The sequence below is a fragment of the Oryctolagus cuniculus genome, chromosome 12 (genome assembly GCF_964237555.1).
Source record: "Oryctolagus cuniculus chromosome 12, mOryCun1.1, whole genome shotgun sequence".
NCBI lineage: Eukaryota > Metazoa > Chordata > Mammalia > Lagomorpha > Leporidae > Oryctolagus > Oryctolagus cuniculus.
Window position 1 is genome coordinate 92,946,992 of NC_091443.1, and position 24,495 is coordinate 92,971,486.

Here is a 24,495-nt window from a genome sequence, read left to right on the forward strand (position 1 = left end):
GGAGTGACAGAAAGCTGACCACACGTAACTGCTACCAAAATATGAACATTTTTGATCTGTTAGGTCCTCTGATGCTCAGTGCTTTCCACGCATGGTTTAGCATTGTGTTAGTGTTTTCCATACAGCTGTGGATTCATCCTGTTTGAATTGAACCGTTTCTCTCTCTTTTTTTAAAAAAAGATTTATTTACTTATTTGAAAGTCAGAGTCACACACAGAGAGAAGAGGCAGAAAGGGCGAGAGGGCTTCCATCTGCTGGTTCACTCTCTAATCTGCCGCAACAACCAGAGCTGTGTTGATCCAAAGCCAGGAACCAGGAGCTTCTTCCAGGCCTCCGACGTGGGTGCAGGGCCCAAGGACTTGGGCCATCTTCCACTGCTTTCCCAGGTCATGGCAGAGAGCTGGATGGGAACTAGAGCAGCTGGGACTGGAATCAGCGCCCATATGGGATGCTGGCACTATTTCTCTTAAGGCAGGGATGGGGTCTTTATCTCTCTGTGAACCCCTTCCTCCTGCATCTTGTATTGTACCCAGCAGTTAGCAAGTCCTCACGTGGTAGCATAGAGGAGGGGATGCTAGTGGATGGGTGAATGCATGGATGAAATTATTTCATGTTTTCTTCTCCTACGTCACGGAGAAGCAGGCCAGCGCAGAGGCCCCCTATAACCACAGGAAATTGGAAGGCACTGGGACAAGGATGGATTTCCATAGGCACAGGCGATTTCTCCAATTCTAGAAATGAGTGAGGATGATAAGGCTGGCCCGAAGTCTGGAATTCCAGATGGGTGTCTGCCCCTGGCCAAATACTGCATGATGTATTCTTATTAATAAAGCCAGCCCAGTGTCCTCAAATTATCCAAGGAATACATGTGCCCACCCACAGTGGTGGGGAAAGTGATTACTTATTAATAAAGCAATAGCTAAATCTAATTATATCCCCATCAGAGGCAGCTGGTAATAAAACCGGGCTGGTCTGCCAGAGCTTGGTGACCCAGCTGACCTCAAATCAAAGTTTAAACCATCCGTCAGCTTCCAATACATTCCCAGCACACCTACCAATTACGAGCACCCTGGTGCCGCTGTCTGCCAGGGGTCAGAGGTCACTGCATGCACCAGATAGCTGGGAGCTGGAACGGAGCTTCAAAAATCTCATTATCCTGTTAACCATACATTTATCTGACAAGATAAAAGAGACTAGGTGACCAAGCTATCATTAAAGATTAATAGAAAGTATAAAAAATTCAGCTGCAACCAGCATTGCTGTTTAGAGCTTGTGATCGGCATGACAGGGGTATTAATCAGGGAGCCAAAAAGATTTAGGTCTTTGCTCTTGATAGTTTCTGTTTTTATTTTTAGTTTAGTTTTTCCCCCCCTTCCGTCTCAAGTCATTGCCTCGTCTCCTCCCACCCCAAACCAGGGGTCAGAGGAGACTCCTGCTAATTGGCTCTTTCGGTTTTGAATCGTAACCCATTGGGCCAATTATGAAATTGCCAGGACTCCGAGGTGACGCGGGACGTGGCCGAGGGAGGCTGGTGGGCTGGGACAGCGGTTCCGGCTGCTTCCCGTGCTGCGTCCTGTCCTCGCGTGCCTGGCCTGTTAATCATGGGGGGAAATCAATATGGTTTTAATTTAATTCAGCCCTATAAGGCACACCCAAGCCCCAAGATGATTGCTCCTCATTCGTGATTCCAGTGCCGTTTTACATGAAAGATTCCCAGCCCACGCTCACCCACGAATCGGAGGGCAGGCTTCTTTTTCAAGGCTTAGGGATTCTTTTTATTCTCTCTGGTTCTGCCTCTTAGCGCCCACCCAGCCCCGTTGCCCTGCCCCCCCCCCCACTTCCCATCCTCCTTTGCCTTTTGATCATAAATCAATGTCCTCCTCAGCTGCCCTGGAAGATGCGAGCTCAGATGGAAACTCAGCAGCTTCCCTCTGCCCCTGAGGCGGAGGCCAAGACGGGAGAGCAAGGTTCCTCCGCCCTGGGGAAGGGGCCCGCGGCCCAGGACGATGCTCGGAGGGTTCTGCAGGAAGCAGTGCTGTGTGCAGGTGCTGCCTGCCCTGGGCTCAGCTTGGCATCCCGACGGAGTCCCGGAGCGCTAGTCAGGCTGGTGGGGACTGTCTAGCGCCCGGCTGAGTGACCTCAGGAATGTCAACTGGCCTCTCTGCCTCCGGGCTTGAAGACAATGACCCCCCCCCCAGCACCTCCCCCTCTCAGGGTTGTTTGAAGATCAAATGGAATCCTTGAGTATAATCCCTTCTATTGTAATCACTTCCCGGCTTGCTCCACTTCCTCCCTGTTCCATTAGAGCTAATCTGATAAATCAATTAGGGAGAAAATACTATTGGCTGACCTCTGGTTAATTGCCAGAGTTCAAGGACAGCATTTTATTCCCCTGTGCAGCTTTATGCCCCCAACATTGCCTGCAACACACACACTCACACACACACACATGCACACACATACACACACACGCACACGCATGCACAGTTCTCAGTGAATTGTCTTCCACACAGCAGGCACAGTGCATGCCTCCATGAGTGGAAGCTGGTGGGTGAGAGTTTGGTAATCATAGGAATGAAGGTTTCGGCAGCTGGAACATCCAACCTCCGCTAGGAGGAAAGCCAGGGGCCAGATGTGGGCAAGCAGGGCTGCGTGGTAGGTGAAAAGTAAAGAAAAAACCAAGAAAACAAGGGACACATTTGGAATGGGAGTGCAAGACAGGCGAGGAGAGTGGTTCAGGATGTGCACTGAGCAAGGCCTTCCAGAGCTTTGGCGATGAGCCTGGAGCTCCGCGGCCCCAGGCTGGACCTAATGTTTCTTGAGTTCAGGCGGCTCTGTAGAGTACCGAGCACCGGCTGCCAGCTGCACGCTGGGGAGTGTAGTGAGGAACAGCTGTTTCCTCCCTCTGGAAAGTGAGAGTGAAGGGGGAACAAGGAGGTCTCAGAGCAGGGGCACACAGGAGAAAAGGGACCTTTCAGGTTAGAGCGGGGAGCAAGGACCTGGGGAAGCCAGCGAGGATGCTAAAGCAACCGTCCGCAGAGGACGCAAGGAAGGCGGTGGCTGGGCCAGTGATGTTGGCAGGGGCACGACAGAAGACCCGGATGTGAGAGGAGGTGGAGAAGCAGAGTCCCTGTCTGCTGTGCGTCTCTGCACCTGCGTGGCAGCCAAAGCCAGGCTGTCAGAGGCCTCTCAGCCCTGTTCCCCGGGGCCAGGCCCGCATTCCAGGTAAACACAGAGGAAGTGCGTCCGGTTTTCCTTCATTTCTCTCTCTGCTTTCTCTGCCAGACTCTATCTGTCACATCTGCAAAAATGTGACATTTTATTTTCAAAGCAGTGCATGACTAATTATTTACTAGATGTGTATCTGAGACATAAATACCGTTGAAGCCTTTTTTTCCCCTGGCGATACTTTTCCTTTAAGACCTGCATTTGGAAAACAAATTAAGAAAAAAGAAAATGAGTCCATGGTAGCCATATGAACACAACTGTACAGAAGCCAAGGGAGCAGCTCCTCGGGGCCCTCATGGAAGATTGTGAGAGCCGCACCAGGAGAGTTGTGCATCCGTGTAAGCGGGCTCCGGGTGTGTGAGTGTGCATGTGTGTGTCTGGGTGCGATGGGTGTGCGTGTGCCCGTGTCTGAGTGTGTTGTGTGTGTGTGTTCTAGAATGTGTGAGTGTGTGTATGTGTCTGGGTGTATTGTATGTGTGTGTTCTAGGAGATGTGTGTGTGAGCATGAGTGTATGTACATGTCACTGAGTGTGTTGTGTGTGTGTGTTCTGGGGGATGTGTGTGTGTTCTAGGATGTGCATGTGTGTGTGTGTGTGGGTGGGTGGGTGTATTATATATGTGTGGGCATGTGTGCCTGTGTGTGCATGTCTGGGTGTGTTGCGTGTATCTGTTCTGGGGATGTGTGTCTGTGGAGCACGTCTGCCTTGGGTGTCATGGAGGGGGCACGTAGGAAAGGGACTGTCTATCCGGAGCCGGCCATTATGGCGCTTTGGGCATTGTCTTGCTCAGTCCCCAGGAATTCTTATCCCTGCTGAACATCTGAAAAATCTACTGAAGAAACTGAAACTCCGAGAAGTGAAAGAACTTGCTCATAACTTGAGAGCTTTAATGCCACACTGTACACTTCACCCAGTCTGTGTTAAGAAGACTGAAAAGATAGGGGCCAGCACTGTGGTACCGCGAGTTAAACCACTGTCCGCAACGCCATGTGCGCCGGTTTGAGTCCCGGCTACTGCCGATCCAGCTTCCAGCTAATGAGCCTGGGAAAACAGTGGAGGATGGACCAAGTGCTTGGGTCCCTGCACTCACGTGGGAGACCTGGATGGGAGTTCCAGGCTCTGGGCTTCAGCCTGGCCCAGTCCTGGCCTTTGTGGTCATTTGGGGGTGAACCAGCAGATGGAAGATGTTTCTCTCTCTCTCTCACTGCCTTTCAAATAAATAAATAAAATCTTTTTTAAAAGATTGAGAAAACAAGGTACTCTACTTTTTTTTTTTTTTACACCCTATGACATACTCACCATTTTCTTGGACCCATTTATATATTTAACAAGCATTTTCCTGGTATTTTAGTGGAAACATGATATGTGTTCAAGTGAAATGTTCACCAAATTTCTGGAAGCAGGGTTATTTTTCCTGAATGAAAAACAGACAGGACACCAAGGGCTTAAGTAACTCCCCCTCAGAGCTGTAATTCAAATAACCAAGATTCTTGCTACCGTATCCCACTGATTTGCTTCATTGTAACTCAGTTTTGAGTCTTGAGAATTCAGCTTAGGTAGACGTTTTGTCACATGATGGTCTGAGTACAAAGGCCAGTAACTACCCTACATCACCACAACTCTCATTCTCTCCACATTCCAACCTGCTGAAACTCTTGGTGTTTCAGCTGCCTTGAGCTAGCTAGCTTCCCTCATGGTTACCATGTGGCTGCCACAGATCCAACTATCACACGCAGTCCTGACAGCATCAGTGGAAGAAGACAGAGCAGTTAACTCCTTGATCTCCTTCTCTTTCTCTCTTTTCCTTTGTTTTATTTCTACTATCTAATAGGGAGGCAGGGTTTTTGGGAAGATATTTCACCTTTGATGTATATCTTGATTTGTTTTTTGTAATAAATGTACATCATTTTGGAGAAAAAAGAATGGTCAGTTGGGATTCAAAAGAAACAAAATAAATCTCATGATGTCATTCTCCTGGTTAAGAAACACCGTGGCTCCCTTACCTTCTGTTGGATAAAGGACGGACTTTGTAGAGGTGGTCTGGCCTCCTTAAGCTGGTGCCCAGGTTCTCGACCTCAAGCATGTGGGTAGTTATGAGCCTCTTGCAAGCCAGGACTCCTTCCCTGCTCTTCAGGGAGAGCCCTGTGCTCTCCGTAAGGCCTAGACAGAAAGTAGCTCACCCTTGCAGCCTCCCAGGAAGCTCAAGCAGAAAGTATTGCTTCTGTCCAGGGCCAGAGAACTGGGTGTGCTCTGTGCCCATCCAGGTTCAACCTTGCCACAGGGTTGGCTTGGCTTGGTGGAGGCTGGAGCTGGCTCCACCGAACTTGAGACTGATTCTGCACTCACTCTCTCTCTTTCTTTCTTCCTTTTTTTCCCCCATTATTTCTTGAGATATCACATTGGCACTTTGCAATCGCCATGGTAGGAGTGTTTGTGCCAAGGCAATAGGCCAATGTTATAATCAGGCAGGGTTTTCACGCCTGGGAGGTGCTGGTTGTTAAATATTTCCCTGGAGTGGGTAGGCACCCTTCCTTTCCACGTTACAATAAAACTGAGGTCTGCCTCGGTTAGCTCCCCACCCCCTTGCCCAGATGTCTGGCACAGTGCAGTACTCAAGACCAGGGCTCAATTCCAGGTCACTGGCTTTAGGAAATGCAGGCTATAGGCAGGAGGGCAACCCCAGGAGAGACTGCTAGGCCCAGCCATGGGAGTCAGCCAGCCCTGGACCCCGGGCAGCAGTGCAGGTGTCCTGCAGTCTTCCTGGGAAGCGAGGCCCCGCCTGGCTGAGTGGGAGCCGGCAGGATCTTACAGGGGTGAGGGAGCTGTCAAATCGCCCCCAGCCTCCCCCAAATCCCTAAATCCCCCACAATGGAGAGGCTTAAGTGACTCAGTCAAGTGAGCCCCCGGGTCCATGTCTTGGAAAATGCAAAGTGGATTGTTGAACCTGCCCAAGAAGCATTGATCAGCAGCTTACTGGTGGTGTCGGAGGGGCCCGTGCAGCTCCCTGAGGCTCTGACGGTGCCTTTCAAAGGGTGTGCAAACAACAGCAGAGAGGCAGGCCCGGGCAGGGCTCCAGCGGCATCCCTGAAGCCACGGATCCACAGCTGGGACCTGTGGCTGACCCAGGTCCGTGCAGGGCACAGTGAGAAGGGTCCTCAGAGAACCGACAGACTCAGCCACTCTGATGGGCGGCCATCAGACCCCCCCCCCACTGCATCCCCGTACCCACACGTGGCATGGAAGCTCTGATTTGCATGTGGTTTGGCTCAGCAGAATTTACGCTGAGATTTGGTGGCTACTGCGTTGGTTTTGGGGGGTGGGGCCTTTCAGAGTGATTAGGTTGTTAGGAAGAGGAATGAGAGGAATTACTGCCTTTCTCTGTAGGGGAGAGTTCTTGATCTTGCAGCACTGAATTCCCTATTGCAAGAGCGGGTGGTTATGGAGCAAGGCTGCCGCTTGCGTGGGTCTCTGCCACACACCCTGCTTGCCCCTCCACTACGAGGCCCAGGAGGGGTGGGAGTGTCGACCTCGCAGCCTCCACTTAGGAGTCAAGGAGAGTTATTTCCTTTATAAACGACTCGGTTGCGGGTATTTTGTCACAGAACAGGACGTGGACTATGCTCCTACGAAAGGGCCCTGCCACAGTGCCTTCTGGAAGCTGACCCCGGAGGCAGGGGTTGGCTCTCTCTCTTCTTTCTTCCCACCCTGGTGCTCAGGCTGTCTGTCATTCTGATCACATTTGTTGGAGAGACAAACCTGTGCCAGGCCTAGACTCTGCCTGTGCCACCTGGTATGTGACCCTTCTCTCTGGGCTCTGGTTTGCTGCAATAGAGACCATGAGGAGCTCATTGAGCCTTGTGAGCTCAGAGGTCCCCTTCCCACACCTTGTGTTCCTGGGTATTCCTGAGTCTGGAGCCCAGCCTAGAATGCAGGGTGCGACAGAGCACTTGCAGGGGTTGATGGCACCCAGCTGGTGGGCCCGGGCCAAGGTTCCGGCCCCCAGCCTCCCTGCCCCAGCCACTGTGCGAAGCAGTCTCTCGCCCTGTTGGAGGGAGCCGCTGCTCCCTGGAGCCCACCCAGCTGGCTGGGAGCGCTCTGCACGCGCCTGCCGCCGAGTGACAGTCATGACATGAGAGGGAGACTCAGCACATGTCCCAAGCCACCACCAGTCAGCAGCCTCCCTGAGATGAGGCGCGTCAACACGTTGGCGGCTGCTATTTCAGGCAGGGGAGGCAGGCAGAGGGGCTGTGAGCCCGGGGGCTCTGCAGAGCCAGCCTCCCGTGGGTGGAGCGAAGACACAGGAGGAGCTCAGGCTGCCCTGCGCCCCACGCCACAGCCTTAACGAATGCGGGCAGAGATGGAGGGCAGGGAATTCCTGTGTTCCTAGCCTGTTAGCACTTTCTACTTTGTCTCCTTTGCTCCTTGAAATAACTCTATGGGGCAGGTTCTTCAACCCCACTTCTCAGATGATCTTAGTGAGGGGCAGTGTGTCACTCTTTCCCCCAGGCCTTTAGGGATGGAAGGGCAAAGCTCTGAGCACCACACTTTGAGCAAGCCAAGTGTTGTGGATTGCAAGCTTGTGTCTCCCCCAGTTCACGCTAAGCCCTGAGTTCCTCAGGAGGTGTCAGGAAGTGGAGCCGTGCAGAGATGACCAGGTTAAGGTGCAGACAAGAGGTCCTTGTAGGAAGACAATGGTCAAAGCTCCATCTCCCGGTGCAGGTCACTTGAAGACATAACCAGGAAGAGGGCCCTCACAGAATGCAGCTCTGCTGGCACCCTGCTCTTAGGCTTCCAGTCCAGATCACTAGGAAATAAATGCATGTTTAGGCCACAACAGACGCTATGGTCTTCTGTTGCAGTGGCCTGGACGGGTGGAGACACCTAGGGAATAGGTTCATCGCCACACCTGACCCGTCCACGTCACCAGTGAAATACCTCCTCCTGCCCCTGCCAGAGGTGCCCCGGGCCCTGGTACTCCCCGCTGAGCAGCATCTAAAGCATCTCCTGGGGAAGCCTGCTTGCTTGCAGCAGCTGAGTTGAGTTTAGAAGCCCTGGGGTGGAGTTGGTGGGGAGGAGTCCCATCATATGAAGGTCAAGGTGGATTGGGGGGGGGCAGGCAGGAGGATGGGACCACACCCTGGGGGAAATCAAGCTTTTTTTCTGGGGTCACTGGCTCTCTGGAGACCCCAGGCTAGAAGGCTTTGACTCCAGCACCTACTGTGCCTTTCCTATGCCCCTCTGTGCAAGCTTCTCTCCAGACCCCACTCCGACCTCTGTCTCTCTCTCTCTCTTACACAGAAAAAAATCCTCTGGTCTCCTTCCTTGCAGTGAGGTTTCCAGGTCCACCAGTGATTGCTTTGTGGCCCATTTAGAGGACCTCAGCGTTAGCCAAGTAAGAACAGGCTTTGCCCTCATTGTGCCTGGATGATGTTGCCACTCAGCCCTGCACCTGCTCTCCCCTGGAGGCTTTTCTAGCAGGGAGGGGCAGGGCCCAGGATGAACCTCACAGTTCCAGTTTCCCTAGCCCCAGGGGAAAAGCTAGAGCTCAAAGCCTTGGCTAACTTACCCAAAGGTGCCCAGGGGCCATGGCAGGAGTGGATGAGTCTGGCCTGCCTGTTCCAAAGGTTGGGTTTCCATCAGACCTTGCAACCCCTGCCGCCTGGGTCCAGTGCAAACCGAAACTCACCTGAGGCACCCTGTGGATCCCGTCTCCCCTCCAGCCTCTGGCAATCACCATCCATCCCCATAGTTAGCATCCAACCTGGCTCCGGCACCCTGCAGAGCCCCTTATCTCAGTCCTCCACTTGTCCTGGGCCCCAGGCTGTCTACCCCAAAGGCCAGCTAGGGACTGTGCTCAGTTAGGAGACCAGAAGTCCCTGCTCTGGGTTCATATTCTATCAAGGCAGACAAGGAAATGAATGCAGAAGTCAAGTGCAGAAGGCTGCCAAGGCAAAGTGAGCTCCCTGGCCTGACCCTCAGCTGTCCTGCCCGTGTGTGGCTGCACTGTCCCGTCCCTTGCCCTGGGGAGCAAGCATGGAGGGGCAGAGGCAGGGGGCTGGGAACACGGGGAAGGAGCAGGAGCAGGGTGTCCAGGCAGGACTTTCTGAGTGCGATGCTTTGTGAAACTTTCACGCTTTCTGCAGAAGGTTGAGATGAACCTTAGTCACAGATGACGAAGCTGAGGCTCACCGAGGTGGCTCGAAGACTCAGGAGCCCGTGGAGAGTAGCACTGGAACCCCATCCTCTTGAAGCCCCTGCCACTGCTCTTTCCAAAACGCACCGCCTCTGGTGCAAATACTGAGACTGTGGCTACTCCTCCCACTGCCCCAACACACATCTCCCCAAACCTGGGACAGTCTCTCTCCCACCAACCCTTCCCCCCAATCATAAGTGGCTGTGATTTATTACTGTGGCTGAGATCACTCACCCTGCTGGTCCAGAGAAAATCCTCCACCCTGGGACCCGCTTGCAGGCAGCTGCTCAGAGCTGTGCTTCTTCCCTGGGGCACACTGGTGGCTAACCTGATCTCGGTGAAGAGCTTCACAGCTAGGAGTGTCTGCAGCTGTCTAGTCACATACACCCACTGAGTAAGCACCTACTACGTGCCATTCATTCACTGAGCAAGCACCTACTACAGGCCATTCGCTGTCATCAGATGGGGGGAGGGGACAGGGAAGATGTCTGACCTTGTGATATTTACAGCCAAGGGAAGGACACAGCCATTAAATCATTGCAGAGGTAGCCAGAGTGTAAGAGGCAATGTGACAAGGGCTGTGAGTGACAGGAAGGGGGTGGCAGGAAAGAATTGGATAAGGGGAGAAGGGATTCATTCCGGAAGGAGCCCAGGAAGGAACAACAGCCCAGCATGAAATTGCAGAGAGGGGGGTGACCACCAAGACAGAACAGCCCGTAGGAAGGCAGACGGTGAGTTTCAGAAGCCAGAGAAAGGCCAGGTGTCAGGATGGCTTCAACAGAGAGAGAGAGAGAGAGAGAGAGAGAGAGGAGGCCAGGAGAGTTGGGAGCTGGGATTAAGAGCAAGAGCCAACCCTGCCATGCTGGAGCACTGGGCCTCGTCCCTGAGACCCTGAGGGGCCTCTGGGGTTTTAAAGTGAGCATGCATGGTGCACAGGACACTGGGGTGGGAGGGTCTTGGAAGACAATGTAGCTGCCATGTGGGGGAACTGTGTGGAGAGGCAGGGGTGGCAGCAGGGAGAGTTGTCGAGGCGGTGCCTTGGAGGAGGGTGGGAACAAGCAAGGGGATTCCAGAGACGCAGAATCCAGGAAGACGGAACAGCAAGCTGGGGGTGAGGAAGAGGGAGGCCAGAGGTGTCCTGGGTTCCACTCGTCAGGGAAAACAAGTGGAGAAGATCTGATTTCAGAATAGGAAGCCCAGATCGAGGACCTTTGGCCAAGATCTCACTGGTAGGCTTGGTCCTGGATTCCTGACACCTGCTCTGGTCTCCAGCATCTTCCCACCACGCAGGTGCATCACTGCCTGTCTGACTGCTAACCCAGAGATCCTGTTGGACAGAGACAGGCCTGACCCGCGCCCCAGAGCCTCTCGCAGTCCTGGCATGCATGGTTAGCCAGGAATCCGGAGAACATTTCTGAATTCTGACCTGTCCCTTGGACGTTGCACCTCCTGGAAACTCACATTCCATCTCTATTTGAAATACTGTGGCTGAGGATAAAATGCTACCAGGCATGTCAAAGCCCTTAGGATGGTTCCCAGCAGTAGGTGAAGGTGAAACATTTTTGTTACACAGCATGGGGAGGAGTTGGGACAGGAGGATGAGGAGGGAAGATGTCGCAAGCAGGGGCGCACCGGCGGGAGATGTGGGTGCATCAGCCGAGTGCTGGGCACATTTTATCTTGCTCTTCAATCTGGCAACAGCCTCATTAAAGTAAATGTCACTTTCTTGGAGGTGAGCTGAAGTAGGGCAGGTTGTCCAGGTTCAGCGACTTTGAGGCAGCCGAGTCAGCTCTTCTCTCTCGGGGCAGCCAAGCCCTTAGCAGATGAGAAGCTGCTTCCGGAGTGAGAAGTTAAAAGCGACTTGTGGATGATGAGAGCCTCCCAAGGAACTAGTTCAAGGGGAGAACTTCCCGTGGCTGGGGTCTCTGAAGCTTTTCTAGATTAGTAATCCAAGGCAGGGCTGGGAGTTTGGTGCAGCCGTTAAGATGCTATTGGGACACCCGAATCCCATATCAGAGAGTCTGGTTAGGAACCCTGGTTCCTAATTTCAGGTTCCCGCTGATGTGCACTCTAGGAGACAGCAGGTGATGGTTTAATAACTGGGTCTCTACTACCCACATGGGAGATGTGGGCTGAGGTTCCAGCTCCAGCTTTGGTCTAGCTTAGCTCTTGTTAGAGGCGTTTGGAGAATGAACCCACAGATGATCTCTGTCTCTCTTTCTCCTCTTTGCTTCTCAAATAAATAAAAATATCCAGGGCAACCCCAAGAAAGAAGTCGGCCTTTCGTGAGAAGAGATAATAAAGAAATTTGCTCTCTTCAGTCTCGAAAGCACGTGTCTCCCAGAGGCGGTGGGTGTGTCACTGCCCCCGGCCCCCACTGTACCTCCCCCTCCCCTGACTCCAGAGGGGCACAAAGGGAAGCCAGCCCTTTTGTGACACTGTCTGCTGATCAGCAACTCAAGCAAAACTTAATTGCTTCCCTGAACCTGAAAAATATCAAACTGCATAAATAAATGTGCTTTAAATTATTAATACAGACATTTACATCTGGAGCTGGAGCATGGAAATTAATTTAATTTCTTATGCTAAACTGGCTGGTGTGGCATGAGATTTGAGGGTTTGAAGCACAAAGGGCAGGGAAGAAAACGAGGGTGGGATGTGTGCTATCTTGGGCATTTTGCATTTAAAATCTCGAAAATATTCAAAAGGAAGGAATGAGTGGAGAGGCATGGTGGGAGAGTGGGCTCCTGCAGACCTGGGTCCACGCAACTTCCATCACTGTGGAACCAGAACCTCAAGTTCACCTTTACCTAAGGGTTCCCTCATCTTCTTGTTTTTAAAAAAATTGTTTATTTGAAAGTCACAAGCTGGGGGGGGGGAGAGAAAGAGAAGAGAGAGAAAGAGATCTTCCATCTGCTGGTTCTCTCCCCAGATGGCTACAATGGTCAGCACTGGGCCAGGCCAAAGCCAGAAACCAGGAGCTTCTTCTGAGTCTCCCATGTGGGTGGCAGGGGCTCAAACACTTGGGCCATCTCCCACTGCTTGTCCCAAGTCGTTAGCCGGGAGCTGGAACCCAAGTGGAGCAGTGGTGGCACCAACAGGCGCCACAGGTGGTGGCTTTACCTGCTACGTTGGCCCAGGGCTCCCTCATCTTGAAGTGAATTGGAAGACTCCAATGGAGCTGGGATTCCCAAGCAGGAGTGATTACCTGAACTTCCTCCAGGGCAGGCAGAATTTTTTTTAAAGCTCTTTCTTTGAAAGACAGAGTCACAGAGAGGCAGAGACACAGAGAGAGGTCCTCCATTTACTGGTTCACTACCCAAATGACCAAACTGGCCAGAGTTGGGCCGCTCCAAAGCCAGGAGCCAGGAGCTTCTTACAGGTCTCCCACGTGGGTGCAGGGACCCAAGCACCTGGGCCATCTTCTACTGCTTCCAGGCCACAGTAACTGGGACTTGAACCAGCACTAATATGGGATACTGGCATGGCAGGCGGCGACTCCACCTGCTACACCACAAGGCCAGCCCTGGCAGGCAGAATTAAACTCCAGGTTGGGATGGACCCATGAGATGGGCTTGGAAGTAGGTCAGAGAGCATCAGCCAGTACCTGCCTGTGTGAGTGGGGGGGGGGGGGCGGGAACCCAGAGCCCCCAGCCCCTGCCAGCAGCTCACCTGGATACCCCCCATGGCTTCATCTCTTTAGCTTCTCTGCACTGAAATCCCAGCTTGGCTGCTCACTGCTTGAAGATCCTTGGTCCAAGCTGGTCTCCTCTGACTTTCAGTCTTGCCATCTATAAAATGGGTTAATAATGTCTGCTTGCAGTGCTTGTATAGGATGCAACGGGGCATTTTACCTATTGTCACTTCGGAGTCCAGGCACCACTAGGGCAGATGGTTTGCCCACCCGCAGTTCCCAGCATCTGTGAGTTTCTGGTTTGTTAGAGGTGTTAGAGGGGGGCTGGGTCTTGGGGGAGAGAGAAGGGAGACGGGGAGTGGGACTCTTTCCCACTGGGTCCTGGGACTGGGCTGAGCTCTGAGATCTAGAAGCTTGAGTCTGGAGTTAGTTTTGTAGGATGGTGAGCAGCAGCAGAGCTGCGTGGGGCAGAGCTGCCACGGTGTGAGGTGCAGAGAAAGCCTTCTCTGTTTCTCTGCCCAGGAGTTCTGTGCTCCGGCATCCACACCTTGGACAGGGAGAAAGGCCTTCTCACCTCTCACAGACATGGACATGAGGGCAGGAGAGAAGGGTGGGGTGCACAGCACCAGTGACTGCCACCCAGGCCCTGAAGCACCCAGGAACATGCAAGAGTGGTGGGGACCCATGGGATCCAATGGCCCTGGATGCCCTAGTGCCAGCCCAGCAGGGCGTGGACACTAGATGGCACCTCAGAAGGGCTCAGGAGCAGGCCAGTACATAGAAGGTATCAACAGATGTCGGCTCCTTCCCACGCCCATCCTTTCCCAAGTCTCGGTGTATTTCTGAGAGGCTGATTTTTGCTTTGGCCTCGGAGAGGGGGGTGGTGGTATCAGGGCTTGCTTTGGGCTCCAGAGTATAAATAAACATACATGGACCCATTGCAATGCACCAGCCAACACTTGTTAATACCCCACATCGTTTGCAAAATAATGTCTCCTCTTTATAGTAAAGCAAACCGAGGCCCACAGAAAACTGGTGTGTTGGCAGTCATACTGTTTGTTCTTCTTACACCTATCAGCTGCCGCCTGGGGCAGGGCCCTGCTGCTGGCATCTCTCTTTCTCCTGCTGCTGCCTAGGACACAGCCCCAGAGGCAGCACAGTGGAACAGACAACGTGTCTCAAAGGAAAAGAGGGTACCTGCTCCCACTTTTCTTTTAAAAATTATTTTGTTTACTTGAAACGCAGAGATACAGAGAGAGAGAGAGAGCTTGCATATACTGGTTCACTCCCCAGATGGCCTCAACAGCCAGGGCTGTGCCAGGCTGAAGCCAGGAGCTTCTCTCAGGTCTCCCATGTGGGTGCAGGGACCCAAGCACTTGGGCCATCTTCTGCTGATTTGCCAGGTGCATTAGCAGGGAGCTGCATCAGAAGTGGAGCAGTCGGAACTCAAATCAGCCTCTCTCATTTTTTTAAAAACAGTTTTTGTTTCTTAGACATTGTCCTTCCTAATTGCTACCAAAAAACACTTATTGAGGATAGCGAATTAGTTCAGGTTGAATTTATAATACAGCAGAGGTGGATATTTTATTACATAATCTGTAAATGTTATGGCAAGAGGGGGCCCCTCTTGTAATCATGTATGAAGTGGACATTCGTGTCTGTCTTACAGGACCTGAAGGGCAGTTTATATTTTTTATATTTTATGTGATGACAGATGCACACAGCTGTGATCTCGGTTACGCACTGTGAACTACTACTGCTGGTTTAGTTGTCAAACCCAGCAAACGATGAGGCTCCTTCGGACACACACCTTCGGTTCTGATTTCTTTTTCTTTCTTTTTTTTTTTTTTTTTTTTTGACAGGCAGAGTCGATAGTGAGAGAGAGAGACAGAGAGAAAGGTCTTCCTTTTTGCCATTGGTTCACCCTCCAATGGCTGCCACGGCTGGCGCACTGCGGCCGGCGCACCGCGCTGATCCGAAGGCAGGAGCCAGGTGCCTCTCCTGGTCTCCCATGGGGTGCAGGGCCCAAGCACTTGGGCCATCCTCCACTGCCTTCCTGGGCCACAGCAGAGGGCTGGCCTGGAAGAGGAGCAACTGGGACAGAATCCGGCGCCCTGACCGGGACTAGAACCCGGTGTGCCGGCGCTGCAAGGTGGAGGATTAGCCTAGTGAGCCATGGCGCCGGCCCCGTTCTGATTTCTAAGAGCAAATTGGTAAGGGACACAGGGCATTCCTGAATCTGACATGTTTTGGGTTGGGCTTGGGAGGAAAACTCACATGTTTTTCAGAATCTGTTTTAATCCTGAGTCAAAAAGTTTCGTCTGGAGGACAGGAGGGGCCGAGCCTTCCCTCCCTCTCTGGACCTCTCTCCCTCCTGCCCAGTGAGCACTGCTCAGGCCCCGAGGTCGCGCAGGAACCCAGGCATGCCTTTGCCAGAGACAAAGGGAGCAAGCAGAGTGCCGTTCACGGGGTGACGTCACCACCAGCCCTTCAGTCTTGTCTCTTTTCCTCCTTTTCTCATCTCCTAGTTGGGATTTGGAGTCTGGCCAGATCTGGCCCCTGCCTGCCCACACCGTGCTTCCTCACCTGTGAAGCAAGGATGTGTGCACCTTCTCCAGGAGCTGATGGGAGACTCCAATATGGTACAGGATTCAAAAGGGGCTTGCAAGCAGTTAAGAGTCACTTGCTTGTTGCTGTATCTGAGCTAGGTCATAAGCAAGTACCCATCTGATTGTGTTCATTTCTCTTAAAATATCCAAGTCGCTGATAAACTTCTGATTTGGTGAAGTATTAAGCCTTTTTATTATAATGTAAGTGTAAACCATGTTATCTCAGAAACTACATAAAGACAGAAAGGGAGAAGAGGGGAAGGTGGGAGGGAGAAAAGGGGAGGGAGAGAGGGAATAGCATTATGGTTCTTAGAATTTTTTCTACAAACAATACTGAATTTGTTAAAAACTGATTTAATTTAAAAAAAAAGATTAAAAAAAGAACAATTTTAGGTGAAATGATCTCTATATAGGACCGGCATTGTGGGGCAGGGGGTTAAGCGGCTGCCTGAGACCCCAGTGTCCCATAGGAGCACTTGTTCGAGTCCCCTGCTAATGCACCTGGGAGAGCAGCAGAAGGTGGTAGGGCCTCTGGTACCCAAGAGGGAGACCAGAATGGAGTTTGGAGCTCCTAGCTTTGGCTCCGCCCTAGGGCCATTTCTGGAGTGTATCAGTGGATGGAGGATCTCTCTCTCTCTCTCTCTCTCTAACTCTGCCTTTCAGATAAATAAATAAATCCTTTGAAATAAAAGAAGTGTCTAAGTAATCATTAGCTCAAATTTCTACAAACAAAACTAAAACCAAATCCAAGTCTCTGCCTTGAAGGAAAGGCACGGGGCCTGTGGAAGATAACGTTGTGGAGCAGAGAGCATCTCGCCCCCTCCCGAGTGGCTTCCCTGCTCACAGAAGCCTCCCTGGGATGGGCTGACACTGGGGTCCTTGAGCAGTCCCGGCCGAGTTTACAGGGAGAGAGGGGAGTGCTGCCCTGAGCACCCTGGGTGCTCCTGAGAGACCCCATCTCTCACCTGCTGTGCTCACATGGGAGGTGGCAGTGGCACCTGCTTTCCACGGATGCTGGGCACCCCATGTGCCCGACCTGCTCCCTGCACCTGCCGTGTCTCTAAGCTGCAGGATCAGTCAGCCAACCAGACTGATTTCTTTCAACGAACATTTCCTGAGCAGTTTCTGTCACGCAGACCCAGCATGTCACTGGTAACTGGGAGATGAGAAACCCGAGACTAACGGCCATGTGTTTTCCTCTCCCCTGTGACACACTGGGTCTCTGCCTCTCCCTACACATGTGCTCACTCTCTCTTTCCCTCTCCCGGCCTTTTCTCTTTCTGCCCCCCTCCCCCCATCTCTCACTCCACTCCGTACTCTCCTGCCAGGCCCTTAGGCTGACTGAGGCCTGCCTGCTGGAAGGCCTGAGCTGGTGGAACTCAGTGGGAGGCATACTCCGATGGAGGCCGCAGGCACCCAGCCCTGCACCCCCCCCCAACCGCAGTTCTCCTCCAAATGCACCCCTCAGGCCTGCTGTGACCCTCAGGCCCTAGGCCTGGGCTCAGGGCTCTCGCCTGCGGCCCCCACCCTGGGCCTGGCTTGGCTTCACTTCAGTTGCTAAGATTGAGAAGGACAGAAAGAGAAAGGGAAGCTGTTGAGCTTGGCTGGGGCTGGTGGTGGGGGAGAGGAAGGGGCCCCAGGCTGGTTCAGAGCAGAAGCCCTGAGGCCCTGCGGTTGCCTTGTGGTTCTGGGCCCACGGCGCCTGAGAGCACCGTTGTGGCGAGCGTGATAACCGACGAGACAGTTCGGAGAATTTCTGAAGGTTTTGTAACAGGCGGTGACAGCACAATGCCTGTGATAGCAACGTGCTGAGGCACTGAGCCAGGACCCTGGGCTTGACAGTGACAATGGGGGGCTCGGGTGGCGGGAGGGAGACAGGCAAGCACTCCCCCTGTGGCAAGGGAGTGAAAATGGAGGTTCCCTCAGCTTTTGAGTAAAGACAATGAATCCACTTGGAGGAACTCACTTGCTCCTGGCTGGCGAGGGTATGACGAGAACAGAGAAGAGCCCGTGCCTGTCTCTCCTCGGCTGAGCTGTGCCTGCTCTGGGTTCCCACGTGTGTCCCCGGCCCCAGGCCACCAGGCATGAGGGGCACCCCTCCAGGGCCCAGCAGCTGTTCTGTCCCCTCGTTCTCACTGGGTCAAGATGGACTTGACCCTAACCTTGAGTGGCAGCAGGCCGGGATGTGCAGCACTGAGACAGACGTTGGGGCGCAGGAGCCTGACAGAGGTCTGGGCCTGGTGGCTTCAGGCACAGTTGAAGTACAGAGCCATGGGGGACCCCTTGACACCCCAAAGCCTAGGAATGATGTCCTCACTCCTTTGCATGTGTTCAAGACCTGTCTGGCACGGGCACCAGCCTACCCTTTCAGCATCTCCTTCCACTCTCCCCATTGGAATGGTCTCCCCTCCAGACTGCTTGCCAGGCATGTCACATGTCTGGCTCTTGGATGCCTCAGTGCCTTTGCTCCTGCTGGTTCCTCTGGCTGTGTGCACTTCCTTTCCTTCCTGCCTCACTCATCCTGCAGGACCCTGCACAATGATTCCGTCCTGTGAACATTTCCTTTGGTTCAGAGGGCAGTGCTCACCCACAGTCCCTCCCTGAGTCTGACCATGCTGCCATGCACACCCCTCCTTTCAGGTGTGAGGAGCGTTCCATGTGTTAACTCACCTCTTGTTTCCCAAGTCCAGCTTGTAGCCTGGCATGTAGCAGGCACTGGATGCTGAGGAGTGGATAGGTGGGTGGGAGGGTAGAGGGATAGCTAGAAGGAAGGCAGGAAGGAAAGACAGATGGATGGATGGATGGATGGATGGATGGGTGGATGGATGGGTAGGTGGGTGGATAGATGGATGGGTGGATGGGTGGGTGGACGGGTGGGTGGACAGATGAACAGGTGGGTGGATGGATGGGTGGATGGGTAGATGGATGGGTGGGTGGGTGGATGGAGGGGGGATGGATGGGGGGTGGATGGGTGATGTATGGATGGACGGGTGGATGGGTGGGTGGAGGGGTAGATGGATGGATGGGTGGGTGGGTGGATGGGTGGGTGGATGGGTAGATGGATGGGTGGGTGGGTGGATGGAGGGGGGATGGATGGGGGGTGGATGGGTGATGTATGGATGGACAGGTGGATGGGTGGGTGGATGGGTAGATGGATGGATGGGTGGGTGGGTGGATGGGTGGGTGGATGGGTAGATGGATGGATGGATGGATGGGAAGTATGAAAGCAAGATACAGGCAGTGAGGGCTCCTCCAGGGGTATGGCTGCCCAGATGGAGGCCAATACTTCCCAGCCATGACCTTAACCCAATCCTCCTACAACCTCCCCTTTTCAAGCTGGGGGCCTGAAGTCCCACCATCTGTCAGAACGCCTTCTGCTTCACCTCCCTGGTAAAGTCTCTGGCCAAGACCTTCTCACTCATCCTGACACCCTCAAAACTCGGATCCTGGTGAAGTACTTTATCCCTACCAAAGGTTTGGACCCCAAACCCAGAGGGGTCATGGAAACCCAGGTTTCCATCAGAAGCGTGCTGGAGGGTGACAGATCCTTGCCCTAGGCCAGCCTCAGCCTGCTCTGGATGGAAGGATGACCCCAGGTCAGGTTCCTTCACAGCTCCCCAGAGCCCCCACCATCGCTCCTTCCCTCTATCAGGGAATTCCCCCAGCGTCTCCCTTGACATCTTCCTACACAGGACTGGAATCCTCCAGACCCTCCCCTGAGGGTCAGTGCAGCCCCAGGAAGATATTTCACCTCCAGAGACACGAGATTTGCCAATTAGAGCAGACAGCAGCCATCAGCCAGAGCAGGGGGCAGCAACAGGGAGGTAGGCAGCGACTGACAGGAGCCGGTTTGAAGCAGGCCTGGCTGGTTTGATTCCGCCTGGTTTGGGCACAGGGCCCCCAGGAGCACTCGGAGGCACTCAGAAACAAGGAGACCGTGACTTCCTGTCTTGGCCCTGCTTCCTGGTGACCTCCAGAGAAGGTGCAGTCCCAACAACCTTCCTGCCCCCAGGTACAGGAGGGTTTCTGGAGAATTCTGTCCACATCTGGGGCTTCTCCTTGGAGTCCCGCAGAGACCTATTTATGCTCCTAGCTTGTGGGCAGTCCCACTGCCTCGGTGCCCTCCTTCCTGGAACCTTCATCTCCTCCCTCCGCACACCGAGCACACCACGGAGCATCAAAGCCGGGTATCTGCTCTTGAAGGAGAAGATAGTGGCAGCCAGGGGCCCTGACGTCCTTGCCTGGTGTGGCTTGGGGCTGCTGCTTTCACTACAGACACAGCCAGGCCTGTGCCCAGCTGTCCACCCACACCGCTTCTCACCCTGGCCTGGCTTCCTGCTCCTCTCACCCCACGAAGCTGAAATCTCCTTCCAGAAGCAAATGAAGGGGAGCCCAGGAATGGTGTAAAGTCACCTATGGGGCACCTCGTTTTGAGAAGGAAGGGATCAGCAAGGACAACTAGTGGTGCTGGCTTGAACCCTGACTCTCACTTGCTGTGTGAAGTTTGGCAAATTAACTCCTTTGTGCCTTAAGTGCCTCTTGTTTAAAATGGGGATGAGCTGGCTGCCTGGGGTGGCTTGGAAGCCTCAGGGTTTCCATTCTGAGCTTACAGGATGTGTGCACTGCAGGGTTCAACAGTCATCCCTTCCTACCTGTCCACTGTGTGAGTGGATTCTGGGTGTCCACCATGGACAGCACAGGTTCTTCGATCAGACATTGCAGGTTTGAATCCCAGCCCCACTGCGGGCCAGCTGTGCGTGTGTTGGGCCACGAAGCTAACCTGTCTGACCCTCTGCCTCCTCTTGGTGGGTGGAGCCCGATTAATCACAGCTGCCATGCTTGAGAGCCATAGGAAGACCAGTTGCGGGACAAATGCAGAGACTGGCAAACAGTGGTGGTTTGGTTCTTGCTATTTTTATCCCACATGCAAACACGAACACAAGCTCTCCTCTTTGTGTTGGGGTCACAAGCACCCCCATCCCCTGGCTTCCTCCACCAGGCCCTTCAGAAACTGTGTCATAACCCATTTCTCCCAATCAAACTAATAAACACCACCTGCGGAGCCTTGGCTCCACTGCATCACCTACAGGGAACCCGTCCCTGGGGTCAGGTGCCAGAGAATCCCAGGACCACGCAGCACCTGTCCCTGCAACCCCACCGCCGGGGCCCAAGTGTGCCCAGAGGTGACGGGGGACTGGAACTGCTCCGAGCAGGCAGGGCCAGGGTAGACCTGGAGACTGTGGAGCAGCAGAGGAACGGGAACCCTGGGAGGGAAAGTGAACACAGCACCTGCCCTCAGCACCCGACCTCCGGCCAGGGCTTTGCGAGGCCTTCCTTCCCAGGCAGGCATGTGTGGAAAATTCTATTCACTTCTGAAAACACTTCATCTTCATAGCGGACTTCTGACTGTTTTGTTCCTGGGCTTTGTATTGTGATCTGTTTTAGTTGTTTTTTCGTTGAGGTGACATGCACAGCACCTCACATTTAACTAGTTTTGTTTTTTTAAAGATTTATTTTTTTATTTGAAAGAGTTACACACAGAGAGAAGGAGAGGCAGAGAGAGAGAGAGAGGGAGAGAGAGAGAGAGTGTCTTCCATCCGCTGGTTCACTCCCCAGTTGTCCGCAATGGCCGGAGTGTGCTGATCTGAAGCCAGGAGCTTCTTCCAGGTCTCCCACACGGATGCAGGGGCCCAAGGACTTGGGCCATCCTCTACTGCTTTCCCAGGCCATAGCAGAGAGTTGGATCAGAAGTGGAGCAGCTGGAACATGAACCAGCACCCATATGGAATGCCAGCACTGCAGGCGGTGGCTTTACCCTCTACACCACAGCACCAGTCCCCAATAACTGCCTTCAAGTGTGTAATTCTGTAGCATTTAGTGCATTCCCAATGTTACCAACCACCAGTTCTCTCTAGTTTCCTAACTTTTCATCACTCCAGAAAAACAGCTGCTGCCTGTTAAGGAGTCTCTCTCCCCATTCCCACCTGTACCCCAGTCTCCTAATGACTTCTAGTCTGCTTCCTGTCTCTACAGATTTGCCTATTCTAGATACCTCAGAGGAATGGAATCACACAATGCATAGCCTTTGACTGGCTTCTTCATTTAGTGTAATGTTTGCCAAGTCTAGGGTGAGATTAGCCTGGTGCCTTGAGCTCAGCATGGAAGGAGATGCTCACCTGTGGGGACTGCAGGTGCAGGGTAGACCCTGAGAATAAGCACCTCCTGCAAGGTCGCACCCACCAATACCCGATGGCCCCACCCTAGCCTGGGCCCAGCTGGGCAACTGTAATGTTGCCATACTTGCTTTATCCTACTCTACATACATTTTTTTGCTGAGCAATTTGAAGCTTGGTTATAGACTGCATGGACTTCATCCTCAGTTGCTGCAAAGGATGCTTACATAGCCACAGGCTTGTTTTCACACCTGCCGACAATACCTGTGAGTCTGTAGGAGTGTCTGCCTCCAGTTCACATTCAGTGTTTCTCAGTTCTCCCACACGTGTCTTTCTTTTGTTTTTATCAGGATCAGGATCCTATGAAGTTTCTTCAAATCACTTGTAGATTTGGGGCCTCTTCTATGGTTAGATAGCCTGGGATTTTTTTTAAAAGACTATTTATTTATATATTTGAGAGACAGAGCTACAGAGAGAGAGAGAGAGAGAGAGAGAGAGAGAGAGAGAGAGAGGAAGGTATTCCATTCTTTGGTTCACTCCCCAAATGGCCGCAATGGCTGGAGCCAAGCCAATCTGAAGCCAGAATCCAGGAGCTTCTTCCAGGTCTCCCACGTGGGTGCAGGGGCCCAAGCACTTGGGCCATCTTCTTCTGCTTTCCCAGGCTATAGCAGAGAGTTGGAGCAGAAGCAGAACAGTCAAGACTTGAACCAGAGCCCATATGGGATTCTGGCCATCACAGGCAGAGGCTTAGCCTACTATGCCACAGCGCAGGCCCTGGCCTAGGATTTTTTTTACCCCCTAACATTGGCTTTTTGAAGAGTCCAAACCTCATAATATAGAGTGTCTTTGGAATTTTCTGATTGTTTCACTTTGCTGTCATTCAACCTGCTCCTCTGGCCCTGTAGATCCTGTGATCTTCCAAGTTGGGGGCAAAGGCTTCAGCCTCTGGGGTGGTTTTCTTCTTGTGTGTGTGTGGGGGGAATTTCTTTATTTATTTTAAAGGTTTATTTTGGTTTTGACACAAGGTAATTATACTTATTGATGGGGTGCAGCATACTGCTTTGATAGATGTACACATCAAGTTTTTCTTAACAACTTTTTATTTAAAACATATTGAATAAAATATTAAATTTATAATGTTTTAGAGGGTTTAAACACATTATTTATTTATATGAAAAGTAGAGAAAGAAAAAGGGAGAGAGAATGAGAGAGAGAGAAAGAGAGAGAGAATCTCCCATCATTTGGTTCACTTCCCAAATGCCCACAAGAGCTGGAGCTGGGTCAAGCCGAAGCCAGGAGCTGGGAATTCCACCTGTGTTTCCTAAGTGGGTGGCAGGAACCCACTTTTGCCGTCCCTTGCTGCCTCTGTGGCTGTGCATGGGTGTGAAACCAGAATCACGAGTGGGGCTGAGATGCAAACCCAGGCACTCCAATATGGACGTGGGTATTTCGAGCAATGGCCTAACTGCTGTGTCAAACGCACACTCAAACCAGACATTTCATATTCAAGCATCTTTTCTTCTTAAAAAATAGTATATTTATTTTTTATAAAAATTTATATTTATTTTAATATAAAAGTAAACAGTATATTCACTATTTGCTTCATTTTACAGCCTACATAAACTACCCTAACCATGCTATTGTTAGTGCAAATACTAAACCTTCTGAGTTAGGCTTAAGACTGCTTTGCTTTGTTCTTGGACTATATCCCACCACAGATGTACAGGCCGGGTATTTTTTTTCCAAAATTATTTAAATAGTCATTTTTGCTTTGTGGTTAGGCTTTCTAATTTACTGTGATTCATTTGCTTCTGTTAGTGTACAGTTTGGGGATTTTTTATTTTTTCTGTTTTTCATTCAATTTAATTTTTTGAACATGCCAATCATGTACAAATTGTGCACAAATGATTTAAAACACAGAAACTTATTACAAATCCTATTTTGAGAAGTTTCATTCCACTGCAGATCCTCTCCCTCCCTTCTCCACTAGTTTCTGGTTTATTCGTCCTGTATTTCTTTCCACACATGCTGTGTGTGTGTGCATGTGTGTGTGTGTGTAAATACATATTGCTGTGAGTATTCCCTCTTTTTTTCCTACAGAATCTATGTTAAGGGTATGGGTGGGAATCTGAAGGCCCAGAGGAATAACAGTTCTAATTTAATGAGGCAAGCATGCTTTTTTTTTTAGGGTGTTTGTTAATCTTTGCTCAGTTCTTGCTAAAAGTGTGATTGAACTTTTGTGAAATGGGCTGAAAACACTTCCCTCACATGGTCTGGGCAAAGATTAAGACTTTTCTCATATTGCACAAGAAGTTAAACCCTAGATAGAACAAGGAACAAAACGTACAGGCTAGAAGAACATTTTAAAAATATCTTTAACAAATTTCAAACTTTTTTGCAAGACCCAAGCCCCAGAATGCACGTAGAAAAGACTGTAGTGAAATAAGAACGGGATGGAAAGAGGGAGGGGGAAGAAGGGTGGGAGTGTGGGTGGGAGGGAGGTGGGGGGGGGCGAGCATTATGTTCCAAGATCTGTATATATTAACTGCATGAAGTTGTATTCCTTAAACAAAATAAATCATAGCAAAAAAGGTTGTAGTGATTTTATAAAAATATGGAACATCTCTGTGACAAAGAACACAAAAATGACAGAGAATCT

The 24,495-nt window shown here is 51.9% G+C and overlaps 1 long non-coding RNA gene across 1 annotated transcript; it reads right to left on the bottom strand.

Moving 5' to 3' along the window:
• Nucleotides 1-560: 560 nt before the first annotated feature.
• On the bottom strand, nucleotides 561-5,656 carry LOC103345750 (uncharacterized). Its single transcript, XR_007915818.1, has 3 exons — nucleotides 5,231-5,656; nucleotides 3,380-4,641; nucleotides 561-1,592 (listed from the first exon to the last, which is right to left on the bottom strand). It is a non-coding gene; the product is annotated as an uncharacterized lncRNA (long non-coding RNA).
• Nucleotides 5,657-24,495: the final 18,839 nt, after the last annotated feature.